Below are 15,866 nucleotides of genomic sequence, written 5' to 3'. Positions count from 1 at the left end.
ACCCCACCTCAGAGCCTTTGCACTGGCTGTCCCCTCTGCCTGGAAAACCCTTTCCCTAGCGGCACCCTCCCTCACCTCCTACAGATTGTTGCCCCGATGTCACCTGCTCAGTGAGGCTGTCCCTGACCCACCTATTTAAATCCCCAGAATGCCCCACCTCCTTTTCTGGCTTTATTTCTTTCTGTAGCACTGCTTATTTCAAACATAACACAGTTTATTTATCTTGTTTACTGTTTGCTAACCCCACAGAAGTGCGAACTCCATGGGGACAGCAACATTGACGGTCTTGTGTCTTGCTGTGTCCCAGTGCCTGACATCGGGAAGTGCTCAGTGAATATTCATGGACTGAATGAATTCTTTTCGTCCCTCAGAATAATTTGGTGAGGATTTAGCTGGACCAGAGCTTACAGCCTTCACTGCGGGGTCCAGCTAGAGCAGTGACTTACCCAAGGCCATCCAACTCATAAGTGGCAGGTTGATATGGCCCCAAAGTCTTTGATTTTTCCCCTCTATTCTCGGCCGCCCCTCTGGCATTGAGGCCCCGCATCAGCCACATTACCGCTACTGGGCGTGTCCTTGGCTCCTAGCGTGTCCTTGGCTCCCTCTTAATCGGAAGGCTCAGAGAGGTAAAGTGACTTGCCCAAGGTCACGCAGCAACTAAGGGTGTGAATTCAGGTTTTTCCACGTCTGTGTTTCAGGTACTTTCTGCTACAGCAGCTCTGTGTCTCTCCCCTCCTCCTTGCCTCTTTTCGGCCAACGCAGTCGCAGCTGAAATATGAGGCCGCGTGCAGCCTTCACATCCCCAGGCTTGGCCCCCGCCGCCACCCTGGCTGGGTCGAAAGCACAGCGCCTGGTCCCACATGCCTCAGGGATGAGCTACGGAGAGTGTGACCAGGCCCAGCTGACACATCTCAGAGCAGATGTGGGTCGGCCTCCCACGGGTCCAGCTGGCCCCAGCCAAGTCTCAGCCCATCCCCCACCCCCTACCCCCAGGGCGTGGTGCCGGGCCTCGTGGGGCAAAGGGGGGAAGAGAACAGTGGCTCCGAGAAGTCCACGTGAGGCACAGAATAGGCAGCTCAGAGCTGGAACCAGGCCAGGGCCCTGGTGGTACGGGAGAGCACGAGACTGGCTCCCGTTGAGAACGCTCTGCCACCAGGGGCCAGCGGGGATTTTAAATCGAGGAAGCAGGTCAGGGTCCGACAATCAATAGTTACGCTTCCTTGACCTCAGTCTTGGAGAGACAAGAAGGAGCGGTGGGGACTGGGGCACACGCCCTAAGCTGAGTTTGGCCCCTTGGGAATGAGGACCCCAGGCAATCAGATCTTCAGACCCTCTGATTTTCCAAGGGGAGCTGGAGACAGATTCTTAGAAAACATCTACACATTTTTTAATGGCTCCGTTCATTAACAAATTCTCTTTGGGCCAAACAAGTTCAGCCCCCTGGGCCTGCAGTCTGCACCCCGGGCCCAGCCTAATAGGGCGGCCAGGGAAGCTCCTAATCACAGCCCAATCGTGAGTCAGGATCTGGGGCCCGGACTGAGGCCAGGACCTCGAGCCAGCTGCTCTGAGGTACTTCGGAGAAGGTTCCTGTCATCTGGCCCCCTCCTCCACCCCATGGCGGGGGATGAGCCTCCCCCTCCCGCCCGCCCCGCTCCAGCTGGCTGTGGGGGGAAGGAGCCTGGGCGGGACTGAGGTCTCCTTTCCCACGTGGGACACAGCTGTGGATGTGTCTGCCAGGCAGATCCTAATTTCCCTCTCCCGTCCCCCATGTCCCTGCAGCACCAGGAAGGAGGTGACTCCTTCTTGTGCACTGAACCGTCCCCCGCAGCCCTGCCTTCACAGCAGCTCGTGTCCCTGCCCCACCCCTTGTGCTCCAAAAGTTACAGGCCTCCACAGGCATCACTGACTCTTTACCACGTCCCTTTGTGACCAATTTCCAGATAAGGAAACTGAGACTCGGAGGGAAAATGTCTGGGCCAGGGCCCTCCAGCGAGCACACAGAGGACCTGCTCTCAAACACAGGCCTCACACACTTGACCATGGGCACCTCACCCCGTCTCTTCCTGATAGAACCCAGCCCAGGCTCGTGGCTCGGCCCCAGGGCGTCTTTCTGGTTTATCTGACAAGCACCCAGGCCCTAGGCCCAGTGCCGGATATTTAGAAATGAACAGATATCGGGGTGCCTGGGTGGCTCGGTCGGTTAAGCACCAGACTCCATTTCGGCTCAGGTCATGATCTCACGATTTGTGAGTTTGAGCTCTGCATTGGGCTCTGTGCCGACAGTGCAGAGCCTGCTTGGGATTCTCTCTCTCCTCTCTCTCTGCCCCTCTCCTGATGATGCTCTCTCTCTCTCTCTCTCTTTCTCTCTCAAAATAAATAAATGAACCTAGAAAACAAAAAAGAAATGAACAAATGGGATTTGTCTCAGGATCCCCCCACCATGTTTGTTGAATGAATATTTCATTCGCTCCCTGGGAATCTCCTTTTCCCAAAAGCCATGGCCCCTGTCTACATCGCATGTCTCTGACCCAGGCCTGCATGTTTCCCAGATGCCTGCTCCTGGATGGCCTCCAGGCAACCTCCAAGTCACAGCTCCTCTGCCCCCGTTCCCCTTCTCATAGGAGCCCCCCACCATCTGCCCAATGGCCAAAGCCAGAAGCCCAAGCATCACCCAAAATGCCTCCCCTCCACGCTCCCAGCTCCGTTGGTCACCAAGGCCAGGGAGTCTCATCCTCAACGTCCTTCAACACTTGCCTCCTCACTGGCTGCCCCGTGTTGGCACTCTCTCATCCCCAAATCCGGCTTCCCACAGCGGGCACATTCCCCATTTCCTGCAGCTGTCAGATGTAGCTCCCATCACCTTCAGGAGGAAGCCCAAACACCGTGGCCGGCCTTAAAACCCCTGCTTGGTCCGGCGACCTCTCCCCTGTGGCCCCTCCATTCCAGCCGGCCTCAACTGCTCTCACTTGCACAGCTGGGCCGTCTGCTTGGGGTGTTCTTCCCTCCCCCACCCCCATCTCTTGTCTGACAATCCCACAAACGCCCTTCAGGATTCCGCTGAGGTGCCGTGGCCTTCCTAAGCCTCCCTGATCCCCTAAGTCTGGCTTAGGTACCCGCTGGGGTCTGACAGCGCCCTGTGTGGGAGCCAGACCCTGTGTGCAGGAACCAGAAACCCCTCCAGGTATTTTGCACAGTAAGGATGGAATCCAGGGAATCGGGCGCCCACCAAATCAGCAGTAGGGCTGGAGGGGCTCCAGAACAACAGAGCAGAACTGGCTCCTCAGGGGAGCTCCACCTCAGCCGCTCAGGGTGGTGGGGAATCAGGAGGCAAAGAAGGGAACCGCAGGTTTTGAGAATATACCACCGAGCAGTGATTCAGAGATCAGGAGGCCACCAATACCATTTGTAGACACCCCTCCCCCAAACTGGTAACCAGGAATGTTATGTTGCTGCAAGAAAATGCAGCCCATGACCATGCTTGCTAGCAGAAAGAGAGAGAGAGAGAGAGAGCGCGCGCCAAGGCAAAACAGGGATGGCCTCCATTTCCTGAATCTCACAGGAGAGCATCTGGCTGGGGGGACCCAAGGAGCCTACAGACCTGAGCTACAAAGGAGGCTGCGAGATGAAGCCTGTAGCTTCCCAGCCTCCACAGACTCTAGCCAGAAGGCCAGGCTAATGTAAATGGAGGCTAAGAGCCAATGGACCCTAAGCGTGATGTCTCAGGATTTCTCCACGGCCTGTGTTGAATCCCCTGTTCACTTGTCTACCTTTCCTACCAAACTGTGAGCACTTTGAGGGACAGGATGCTGGCTCACCAGCAAGTTTTGAGCATTGACTAGACACCGAACACTGTGCTTGTTACGTTTTACAACCCAGTAGGGTGGGGATTATTGCCGTCCCTATTTCATACAAGAAAAGGAGGCCCAAAGACGTGAAATGATTTTCCTAAGATCACTCAGTAACTATTAGAGATGAAATTAAAAATGACACCCGTCTGACTTGAAGCGGCTCCAAACACCTGCCAAAGGAGAGGCAGCTTTGGCTTCTCACGGGCACCCAGAAAAGTCACCAAAATGCTGTGCGATCAACAAATGAATACACAAGAGCCCCGCCTACTGGGACACCAGCTGGCCTCGTCCCTCTGGGCCCGGGTTCCTCTCCAAGGTCAGAGCTCAAGAAATGGAAAGAAAGTAATTACACTGCACTGAGACACCTCACCTAGGGTCTGTTGGTGGCTGCTACGCTGAATGACTGCTGCCCTCTTCAAATTGCCAACAACGTTGTGTGTCCGGGTGCAATTTTCTGGAGATAGGGTTTGTTGCTTTCATTAAACTTTCAAACTCCAAAATCTTGATAAATTGTTGCATCGTGGAGGGATGCGGGGATCTTTCTGTCATTCTGACCTCGGTTCGGACCTTATGACGTGGCTCATGCGTGCATCCACTCTCCCATCCACCCACTCACCCCCTTTTCCACCCACTCACTCATCTACCCATCCATCCATCCATCCATCCATCCATCCATCCATCCATCCATCCCATCCATCCATCCATCCTTCCACCCGCTAACCTATCCAACCATCCATCAATCTGTCCATCCATTCACTCATGGGATCACCAGTCCATCTCTTCATTTATCCCTTTATGTGTTTACTCACCTAGCCATCTGTGAACTACCCATCATTTATTAATTTATTTACTCATTTAATTATATGTTTATTCATTCACCATCAGTAATGCACAGTATTCAACCATGAAATCTTCCACACCATCCATCTCATAATTTATCATCCATCAACCATTCACCCATCATCCATCTATCCATTTATCCACTAATTTCTTTATTCATCTATCTATCCATCCATCCATCCATCCACCCCTCCATTACTTCGACTGTTCATCGTTTCGTTCATTGATTCATCTTTCATTGATTACCTATCTCTTCATCCATTTCACCCACCAATAAATAGTTCCCTCACCCATCCACCCATCTACCCATCCATCAAATCATCACCCATTCTTCCACCCATTAAATTCCCCCATCCACTCATTCCATTTCCTGTCCCAGAACCAAGAGATGAATCACAGCTGGTCTCTCCCTTGAAAAGCTCCCAGTCTACTGATGGGAACAGACTCAAGGTGGAAAATCTTAAGAGGTCAAAGGGAGCCCTAGGTAGGTGCCCTCATGAGGAGGAACTCAGGTCCATTTGGGATTCAAAAGTCTCCTTGGAGGAGGTGGCATCCAAACAAAGATTCATAAAGACAGGAAAACAGTGGACAGGAAAACAGTGAGATATCTCTTAGATATCTCAAAGGGTGACTCAGAACACCTATCTACGTAGATGTTCACTGAACTTAACACATTACATTAAAGACTCTGATAAGTCCTGTAGCAAACATTAACATTGTTAAACTCCATAATTCTTAAACTCATTGGACCGTGGAACCCTTTCCCCACATCACTCCAATTAATTTCTCAGAGAATCTGTGTCGTTCAGAACCCCAGGTGAGAACTCCTTGTTTTCACAAACAAGAAAACAAAATTCCACAAAACAGTCTCTGCCTTCAAAAATTGTTTCATCTGTGTGTAAGATGCAACACACAATATGTGCCCAGGACTCTTTTTTAAATTTGATTTTATTTATTTTTTTAAGTTTATTTATTTATTTTTGAGAGAGAGAGAGAGAGGAAGGGAGAGAGAGAGAGTGAGCGAGTGAGTGTGGAGGAAAGGGGCAGAGAGAAAGGAAGAGAGAAAGAATCCCAAGCAGGCTCTGTGTGTCAGTGCAGAGCCCAACATGGGGCTTGATCTCACGACCCTGGGATCTTGACCTGAGCTGGAATCAGGAGTCGGACCCTTAACCAACTAAGCCACCCAGGCACCCCCTCAGGACTCCTTTTTTAATCCCCAGAGCTGAGCACGGCATCTGGCACACAGTAGGTGTTCAATAAGCATTTGTCAAAAGAATGTTGTTGTTGAAGCAGTCACTCCAAAATGACTGCTGGTTAAAATAAATAAACTAATTTAATTAAAAAAATTTTTTAAACAATTTGAAAATAAAATTAATCAATTTTTTAATCAAAACATAAATTAAATTTAAAAAAATTTTAAATGACCCCTGGTTCTTAAGCTCTTCCTATTCCCCAGTGAGCCCCCTGTAACCTCAGCCAACTCCACAGCCCCCAGCCTCAGTTTTTCCGTCCCGGAATGGGCACTAAGCTCACGCTGGCAGGCCTGATGCGGGAAGCACGCGCATACACTGGGCTTGTGCCGCGGGCTCTGTCCCTGGTGTAGCTCCATCCAGCCTGCCACTCTCTCGCCCCGGCTGGTTGAGTTTCCAGCCAACGATGGAGGAGAGACCTGGGGGCCTCTGGGTCTCGCCGAGCCTTTGCGGCCCAGGCTGGTACCTGGAAACCGCCTGAGTAATGGGGCATGAACTGGAAATTCCCTATAATATTCGCTAATTAAATGATTCCTCCCTCCTCCTCCTCCTTTGGCCACGGCCTCCCGCTCTCCCTTACTCAGCTCTCCAAGCACCTCCAGAAACCTCTGCGAAGGAGTCCAACTGGTTTGGGGAGGACTGGGTGGCACTTCCCCCTTCCCGCCACCCACTTGCCCGCCCACTGCCACTGCCCCAGCCCAAGACGTGCGGCCTGCTGGGAGGTGTGGGTTGTGCAGTTCTAGAACACCGGGCCGGATGCCCGCGCCAGATAAAGGGGCCACTAAGTGCCTCCTCAGCCCAAGCCCAGCCCTTGTGCAATCCACATCTTTGTTCCACAGAGACAGCCACAGGGATGAGCGGATGTGCTTATCTGATGGGGCCACGAAGCCTCCAGCTCATTCCAGGGGCTGTTTTGATAGTCTCCGGGCTCCTCTCTGCCGTGCAACCACGCATGCCCTTTCCTCACGTGGGCACATCCTCACCCTCCTTCCAGCTCGTCATCAGCATTTAGTAGGCATTTCCTCTGTGCCCAGCCCTGTGCTAGGTGCTGGGGACGTAGAGATAAGCGAGAGCGAGTCCTCGCCCAGTGGATCTCACAGCCTGACGGGGAGCGGGGCAGACACCTAAAAAAATGATGGTCGCAACAACATGGATGAATCTCATCATCATTACGCTGAGGGAAAGAAGCCCAACAAAGGTTAAATATGCTCCATGATTCCATTTACAGAAAATTCTAGAGAACACAGCAACAGAAGAAACCCACTGCAGTTGCCTGGCGATGGGAGAGGGGAGGTGGGGGGGCAGGAGGAATGAATGACAAAAGGACACAAGGAAGCCTGTGGAGGTGATGTGTCCGTTCACCAGCGGCTTCATGAGTACAAATGTGTGTCAAAACACGTCAAACTGCACACTAAGATATGTGCCAATTACTGTATGTCTGTTATACCTCAGTAACGCTGTGAAGAAAAAAGAAAGATAATTCTGAGGCGGAGTGATCAGCGAAGCAATGGGGAAACTCAGGAAAGGCATGGGAGAAGGACTCAGAAGGGAATCAGGGAAGACTTCCCGGAGAAGGAGACTATTGAGCAAAATTCTGAAGATGAAAATGAGTTACAAGGAAAGAAGAAAAGAGAATGGCGTTAACTTCCAGATGGCCTGAGTTCAAGTCCTGACTCCTCTGCTTTCAGGCTGTGTGGCTTTGGACAAGACCCTGCGCCTCTCTGAGACTCAGCTTCCTCATCTGTAAAATGGACCCCACAATGCGCTGATCAGGGGGCCCTAAGTGATCGAAAGCACTCGGCCTGGTATCCAATTGTCACAGCATCTAACTTCAAGAAGGGGCAGTGATCTGAACAACATCCAGGGAGTCAGAGTGGCTTCATCAGAGAGAGGGAGGGAGAGGCTTCAGGGGCCAGGGTTGCAGGATGTCTGGGCCATGGTGAGGGCTGGAGCGGTCTCCAGAGGTCCAGGATGTCAAGGAAGAACTGGAAGCAGGGGAGTTTCGTCATCAAGGCTGTTCTTTTATCAAGGTCACTTTAATTATTTGTATGAATGAATGAATGAAACCGAGACTTCAATCAATGGGGAACCGAGACTTCAACAGAGAAGGACTGGGCCAAGATCCTGTGGAATCACAGAGCTTGAATGGAAGTGATCTCTCATTCATCCAAACCTCTCTTCAACCCTGTAAGCAGATCAAGGACTGCTCTCTGGGTTTGCTTGCATGCCTCCAGTGACAGGAGACTCACTATCTAAACTGTCGGGCAGTTCTGTCTGTAAGGCCCAACTAAGAGGCCTCTTGAATTGGCCCCAGCTCTTCCCTGTGGCCCTGCCCAGACACCCTGGCCAGCGTCACACTGAGAGGAGCCCAGTGGACAGGGGAGGAAGTGGAGGGAGATATGAGCTATGACAGAGGCGTCCTAGGTGCCTTCAGCAGCTCCCTGCCACAAGACCCTGGGCCATACCCTCTCCTTCTCTGGGCTTCAGTTTCCCCATCTGGAGATTCTCACTGCTCCCCAGTCTCCTTCCAGCTCTTAGAAGTAGATTTGGCCCTGCCGAAGCACCTGGTGGGGGCTGGGGCGGGCACAGGGGTTCGTGAGTCCTGCCCATCCACTCCCATCTGGGGGCCGGGGTCGACCTCAGGGCAGGCGGGCCAGGCTCTGTCTGGGGATAAAGGCAGGCGCCTCAGGGCACAGCCAGCTTAATAACGGGCTGCTGGAGCCAGGGGGTTTGAACCCGGGAGAAGAGGTTCAAACACAAATTGAACAGCCCACGTTGCTGTCTGTGGGTCTGAAAGCTGACAGTTCCCACACCGAGCAGGCCTGGCTCCTACTCTCTTCAAACCCATTCGCCCCGGGGGTGCCCCATTTGTGTGTTTGCCATGTGCCAGGCTTCTCGTACCCAGAATAAGATCGACACTCCTGACCCTGGTCCATGAGTTCTGGCTCTGCCCACACTTGACCCTGCCTCCTGCCCCCTCTCTCATTCACTCCTCTCCCTAGGGCCCCCCTAATGCTCTGCAGACGTGCCAGGCTGGTGCTGCCTCAGGGCCTTTGCACTTGCTGTTCCTCCTGCCCAGAACTCTCTTCCTCCAGATCTTGCCATGGCTGCTCATCTTTTAGGCCTCAGCTCTAAGGTTACCTTCTCAGAGGGGTCCTTCCTGTGCCCCCCTCCCCCATCCCGTTGCTCTCTCTAGCCTCATGCTGCCTTATTTTCCTCCACAAAAGGCTTCACTGGGATGTCTTGCCCTCTGGTTTGGCATCTGTCTCTCTCTGGATTTGGAGCTTTACATGGCAGAGCCTACGACTGGCCCAGCACTGGGTCTGATGTCACCCGGAACAGCTTGGCGTTCGCCTACCTGTGTCAGTGTTGGAGATTTCGACCCACTCTGGGGCCGTTAATGCTGCATCTACACAGACCCTCTCACCTCCACGTAGAAGGGCTGGAGGGATGCCTAGACCAATTCACTGTGCCCCTGTTCGCACCTGCATGCACACACACACACACACACACACACACACACACACACACACACCATTACCCAGCACCCTCTACCCCGTCCTCCACATCAGCCCTTGGCACCCAAAGTTCTCAACTCTCCCTCCTTTCACCGGGCGCCAGCTGGCCCTATGCCAGCTCCTCTCCCCCAACCCGCCTGCCTGCCCTGGGCACCAGACTCATAAAGGATGAGGAAGGGCCTGGGGTGGGCTGGCTGGCTGCCATGTGAACGCAGCCCCTGGGGCCCTCACCTCCCCCTGTGCAGACCAGCCACACACCTGTGTAATGAGTGTCACGACTGGGGACCTGCCAGGCAGGCCCCGGCTGGCCCAGCCACCCAGGCTGCGAACGTGGCTGAGGACGGGGTGCAGGGAGCACGGGGGGCAGAGGGGTGGCAGGGACGTCTCTGCCCTTCCCGGCCCCAAGGCTCAGCCCTGGCTTTCTGGACCCACACAGATGGCCTCCCGCCTTCTCCACGGACTCCCACGCCTCAGGTCCCTGTCATAGTCCAAGCCGGTTCGCAAGGGGACGAGGGAGGAGGAACACTTCAGCACCTCCTATGTGCCCACTCGGCACTGAGAGCTGGCATTGTCCCTTCCCACATCAGACACCGTCTCGTCCACTCGCCTGCCGCCTGAGTATCGTCTGTCTCCCCCATTTGAGTACAAACACAGAGGACACTTACCGACTGGCCACTGTGCACCAGACTCCACGCTAAACACAACACAGGGATCGACTCTGGCTTCCTCGCGGCAACCCGGCCAGGCGGGTACCATAATGATTCCCTTTGACAGGTTAGGCTCAGAGAGGTAAAGTAACTCGCCCCAAGTCACACCGTGGGTAAGTGGTGGGCCAGGAGGCCCCTAGGCCCTCTGGCTCCAGGGTCACGCTCTTAACTACTTGTTCCTCCACACCACTTCTTCCCTCAGAGCCAGCAAGGGCTTTCGTCACTGCTTGTCCCCAGAACCAAGTCCACGGCCTGGCACATAGCCGGTGCTCCAAAAAGAGCGAGTGAACGAACAGGTGAGTGAAAGCACGAGCTCCCGGAGTTCTGACAATGCCTGTCCAGGAGGTATTTACCCATGAGGAAACCAAGGCTCGGAGAGGTGAGGTGACTTGCCCCGGGTCACAGTGAAGATGTCACAGAACTGAGATTTGAAGCTCGGGTGTCTTTTGTAAAACGCAAAGTGGGAGCTCAGTCCCCTCTGCCCTCCTGCCCCCTCGTGGCCCTGACCCCTCTCTAGGCTGCCCCCACCTCTGGACCACGGGGCCCAGGAGGGTGAACACGTGCCTGCCCGTCTCGGTGTCCGTAGGGTCCAGCCCGGGCCCGGCACACAGTAGGCCTTCAGAACGAAATTCCGGCTCCTCCCTCCTGCCTCCAACACCTCCCAGGATCGGGGTCTTCAGAACATCACCCCATCGCCTTTCTCCTCTCCTTACATGCTGTTCCCTCTACCAGGAACACTCTTCCAGCACTTCCATCCCACCCTCAGCTTAGAGGCCACCTCCTCTGCCGGGAAGCTCGAGGCACTTGGGGCTGCGGGGCCCCACTCTGCTGACCCGCGGGCCCTCCACTCCAGCCCATGTCCTTACTTCCCTCTCCTTAGGGGCAGTTGGCCCGCACTGGCTGTCCAGCCACCCTAGTTTCATCCCCACCCTGCCACTGACCTCCCGGGTGAACTCGGCCTGGGCCATCGTTAGCTCATCTGTCAGATGGGTAGAAAATTTGACTGTCACAGTCAGTGAAGGCTTGCTGTCCATCAACCGGGTCACATCAGTTCCTACTCAGATCCTGCCAGTGGCATTCGGCCCACAAATCCCTACATGATCTCAGCCCTGCTGACCTCTCCAGCATCATCTCCTGTCACCTGCCCCTCCCTCTGTCCTGTCCAGCCACCTGGCCTCCTGCGTTTCCTGGAGCATTCCAAGCCCACCCCAGGGCCCTTGCCCTTGAAGATCCCTTCCCTTGGGATTCATTCCCCCTCCTCCTTCAGATGTCGCTCCATGCTCCCTCCTCAGAGAAGCCCTCTCCGTGAGCGAGCAGACAGCAAGCCTTCACAGCTCACGGCTTCACAGCTTCCCGCAGCTCCACGGCAACCCCTGTTTATCTCCGTCTTGGCCTTCTCCCCGGTGCAAACTGTCTTATCTATTCGTGGGTTTGCTTGCTGATCTCCTGTGTCCTCCACCAGAATTGAGGCAGAGACCCCTTGTTCGCTGCTGTGTTCCCTGGAGTCTTGTATACAGTAGGTGCTCAAGCAACGGTTGTGACACGAAGGGAAGATCATCAAAGCGCTTCCCTTTCCCTGCCCACCCCACCCCTAGCCGGAAGTTCAGGGCCTGGGAACCAGGTGGCTCCCTCCGAGCCCCAGATCGCGTCTGGTTCCCAGCCTCATAAAAACCATCACTCTCACTTTGCCCCTGGGCAGCAGAGGGTGAAGGAGGCAGGCGTGGGGCCCAGAGGCTGACCCCAACGTGGCTTCAGAGACCGGGGCCAGGAGAAGGTGCAGACTGTGGCAGTGAGTGTTCATGGAGCGCTTTGTGTGGGTCCGGCAGCTGTTTGCACACCGCACACAGCACTCACGGCCAACTGTACAAGGTCAGGATCACCACCCCGATGCTCTGCCAGCGAGGAAACTGAGGCATCACGGGGCGCAGCAGCATGCCCCAGACCCGGCAGCCAGAGAAAGCCACAGTCAGGATCCGAACCCGGCTCTGCCGGCCACCAAAGCCCGCGTGTGCCCACCCACCCTGGTCAGCCCACGGATTCCGTGTGAGCTCCAACTATGTGCCAGGCGCTGGTTCTGAGCACTGGGCCTCGAGGCCGACCAGCACTGAGGCCGCAGGCAGGGTACTCAGCCCCTCTGGGCCTCGGTTTCCCCACCTGGCGTTTGCGGTTTCATAGGGTTACCCTAAGACCAGGATAAGATATGTGCCCAGTGCCTTGAACGCAGTAAGTGCTTAATAAGCGCTCACAGTTATTTACTCCAGTCGTCTGGGCCTTGCTTTCCCCATCTGTAACCGGGAGGGCAGCCCTAATCACCCAGGACCTCTTCTAGGTCACCGGAGCAAAACCCGGGGGTCCTGGGGTGGCCCTGCCAGGCTGAGAAGGTCTGGGGGATGGGAGAGGGCGGCACAGCGGCTGGGATCAGGAAGCTGCAGGAGGCTGGGCTGACTCACCAGTCAGCCGGGCTTGGGGGCTGGGCTGCGGGCCCCCCACGCGCCCCTCTGGGCCCTGCCTTGCGCCCAAAAATGCTGTGTCATGCTCTGTCATGTGGCTCCGGGTCATTAATACCCGAGTTCTGGGAAGCTTGGGCCGAGTTCCCGGAAGGGGTCAGTCAGTTCAGTAAACAGATTGGCTGGTTGGTCGTCACAGCTGAGCCGGGCGGGCCTGCAGCTCAGGAGGCAGGAGGTGGGGACCGGTGGCCACAGGGGACACAGGAACTGCCCCCATCCCTAGGCAGGGCTAGCACCTCCCAGGGCAGTCTGGCCCAGGATCCGCACATGAGAGGGGAAACCGAGGCTCAGAGAGGGCAAGGCACTTGCCAGAGGCCACACAGCGAGTCTAGGGTTCAAACCCAGAATTCTGGACTCATCATCCAGTGCTCTCAGCATCTGTCTGACTGAAGGGTGGGAGGCTCTGTATCCTCCTTACCCCCCAATCCTGACCTAGACCCCAAAGCCAGTTTGTTGGATGAAGGGAAAAACACACAGAAGGCAATTTGGGCAGGAAGTGGGTTTGGAAGGATATCAGGCTGTCCCCAGTGGTAGGTCCTAGAATAATAAGACTTCAACTTTCTTGAGCACCTACTATGCGTCCTTAGGCACATGAGGGCCACTTAGGCTCTGCTCTAAGTATCTTACATTAAGTCACGCATTTAATATGCAGCCACCTTCACACAGATAACCACAGCCCTCATTTTTTAAGCATCTACTAAGTGCCAAGCACTGAGCTGGGTGATTGATAGGCACCACCTCTGATCTTCACACGGACCCTATTGGGTGCCCACTGTCCTCACCCCCATTTATCAGATGAGGAAGTAGAGGCCCAGGAAGGTGAGCGGCTGTGTCATTTGGTGGCAGGAGAGTAGGCCCCGGAGTCCCCTGGACCTGGGGATTCAAACCTTGGCTTCACCCCTTCCATCGGTATAATGTCACGAAAGCGACCCCACCACTCGGAGCCTGGGTTCCCCCCCTCGGGTAAGTAGGGATGTTTATGGTACTCGGGACACAGGGAGCCAGACCTGGCGTGAGCACATAAGGGTCGTTACAGAGCAGCGGTTGGAACGCAGACTTCGGGCTCCAGTCCTACTGGGTGACCTCAGGTACACAGCTTAACTTCTCTGGGCCTCTGTGTCCTCTGTAAAACGGGCATCATACACCTCCCTCGTGCCGCCAGCGGGAGGAAGAGCTGGGCATTGCACAGGCAGTCAGCACGGGTGACCTCTTCTTCTGTCCCACAGATGATGACTCTGCTGGGGTGAGGGGAAGGGGCCCTAGGCCGTGGACGAAGGACAAGGCATCCATGCTCTCTGCCACCCTTCTGGTCCCACAAGCAATTTAAACAGAGGAGGTCAGCCCCTCATTCTTCTCCACATTCTCGGGGCCCCCCCCCCCCCGGGCCCGGTTGTGCTCCTGACAGGCCTCATCTCTGCTCTTTGGTTTTTGCGGCGCCTCTGACCATCGGTAGCTCCAGCCCCGACCCCCTTGGTCCAGACCCTCACCTCGCTATCCCCACCTTCACACTTGCACTCACGGGGTCCTCCACCTCGCATGCTCTCACTTACCCTAGCCCATCTGCCTGCTCTATATTTCACCCATCCTTTGCCACTCGGATCCAAAACCGCCTCCTCCAGGGAGCCTGCCCGGATCCTCCCCCTAAAAGCAAACTCTCCTGGATTCTCTCTAAACCTCACTTACCCCTTCCTATCATTACACATCAGCTATTTTTGCACACGTCACCTCCAATTTTGGCTGCCGTGGGGTGGAAAATTTGCAAGGGAGCTTTGGAAAAGAAATTTTATTGCCTCTAAAATACTTAAAGAAACCTGCTAAATCGAAATTAATCAATCTTTCATTAAGCCACTCAAACTTCACAATTCAGCATTCAATTCCTAATTTAGTATTTACGAAAATTTTTGTGCTGTTTGAAAACAATCTGCAAGCGAGAATGTTCCTTGTTGGGCAAACACTCCCTGGTGTACATGGGGATTGCCAAGAACCCAAAGTCAGTGGTAAAATAAATGAGCAGCCTGTTGCCAAACAATTTCGGAAGTGAAATTATTAATATTATTAAAGTTCTTTTGTGATTTTCCCAGCCCTGCTTTTGGTCTGGCCTCTTCATGTATTTCCTGGCACCTCTTCCCCCCTCCGCCCCCCGCCACCCCCCGCCAGCCCCCCATTATCTCCTTCTCTTCCCTCCTGGTTCCATCTCTTATCTCCGTCCTCCTCCAAAACAGTCTCCACGTCTCCCATATTCCCACCTCCACACCCTCGCTCACGCTCCCCCACCTCCTGGAATGCCCTCGCCTTTTTTTTTTTTTTTTTTTTTTTGCCGCATCTGACCCTTCTTCGAAGCAGAGTCCAAGCCCCACCTCCCTGATAACGCCCAGCCCCGCCCCCAGCCCCGCCCCGCCCCAGGAGAAGCTGCCCTCCCTCTGCAACAGCTGTCCCTCCCCACTCCTCTGGCTGGAGTGGGACGGGGGTGTCAAACTCATGGCCTTCAGGACAAATCTGGCCTGTATATTAGTAGCTTTGCCCCAGCATTTAAAACTCCAGAAAAATCGATCCAGATTTACAGCTTCTCAGGAAAAACTGGAAGTCCTGGCCTTCCCCCTAGGTGACACTGGACCCACGCTTGAGACAGGCCTGCCCTCCGGCCAGCCACTCCAGCATCTGGGCTGTTTGCCTGGCCCTGGAGGCACCTGCATTTGCAATCCTTGGACTCCAGCGGGGGTCCCAAGGCTTCCTTTAGTCTCAGGATCCCTTCTTGAAACATCCTAGGTTGATTGATCTCTCTCAATCTCCCTCTCTCTCTCTCTCTCTCTCTCCCCCCCCCATCTCTCCAAGTGCAATGCAACAAACCTTGCTAACTTTTCCTTCAAAATGGGCCCAGAATCCACGGGCTTTCTCCTCCCTCCACTCCCTCACCCTCCCTGGAATGTCTACAACCCAGCGGTATCCTGTTAGACCAGTAGTTCCCAACTGGGGGCGATTTCGTATCCCAGGACACATTTGACAATGTCTGGAGGTATTTTCAGTTGTCACAACTGGGTGGGGGGAGGAGTGCTATTGGCATCTGGTGGGGACAGGCCAGGGATGTTGTTCAGCCCTCCTGCAGCGCAGAGGCCGGCCCCCCACAACAAAGCACCAGCAGGCCCGAAAGCCTAGAGCACCCAGGTTGAGAAAGTCCGCGTCGGAACCTGAGTCAGAC

General features: G+C 54.8%; 2 long non-coding RNA genes across 3 annotated transcripts in view; one reads left to right on the top strand and one right to left on the bottom strand.

Annotated features, from left to right (window-relative positions):
* The window catches only part of LOC121019991 (uncharacterized), a 231,513-nt gene that overhangs the window by 101,014 nt on the left and 114,633 nt on the right, over positions 1-15,866 (bottom strand). The window lies entirely within an intron of this gene.
* LOC121019997 (uncharacterized) lies at positions 9,813-14,751 on the top strand. The gene is made up of 2 exons (XR_005785872.1): positions 9,813-10,230; positions 10,366-14,751. It is a non-coding gene; the product is annotated as an uncharacterized LOC121019997 (long non-coding RNA).

This window comes from Herpailurus yagouaroundi, unplaced genomic scaffold (genome assembly GCF_014898765.1).
Source record: "Herpailurus yagouaroundi ecotype Mexico unplaced genomic scaffold, PumYag 246, whole genome shotgun sequence".
Taxonomy (NCBI): Eukaryota; Metazoa; Chordata; class Mammalia; order Carnivora; family Felidae; genus Herpailurus; species Herpailurus yagouaroundi.
Note: the sequence above shows the minus strand (reverse complement) of the source record. Positions and strands in the feature narration are given on the sequence as shown.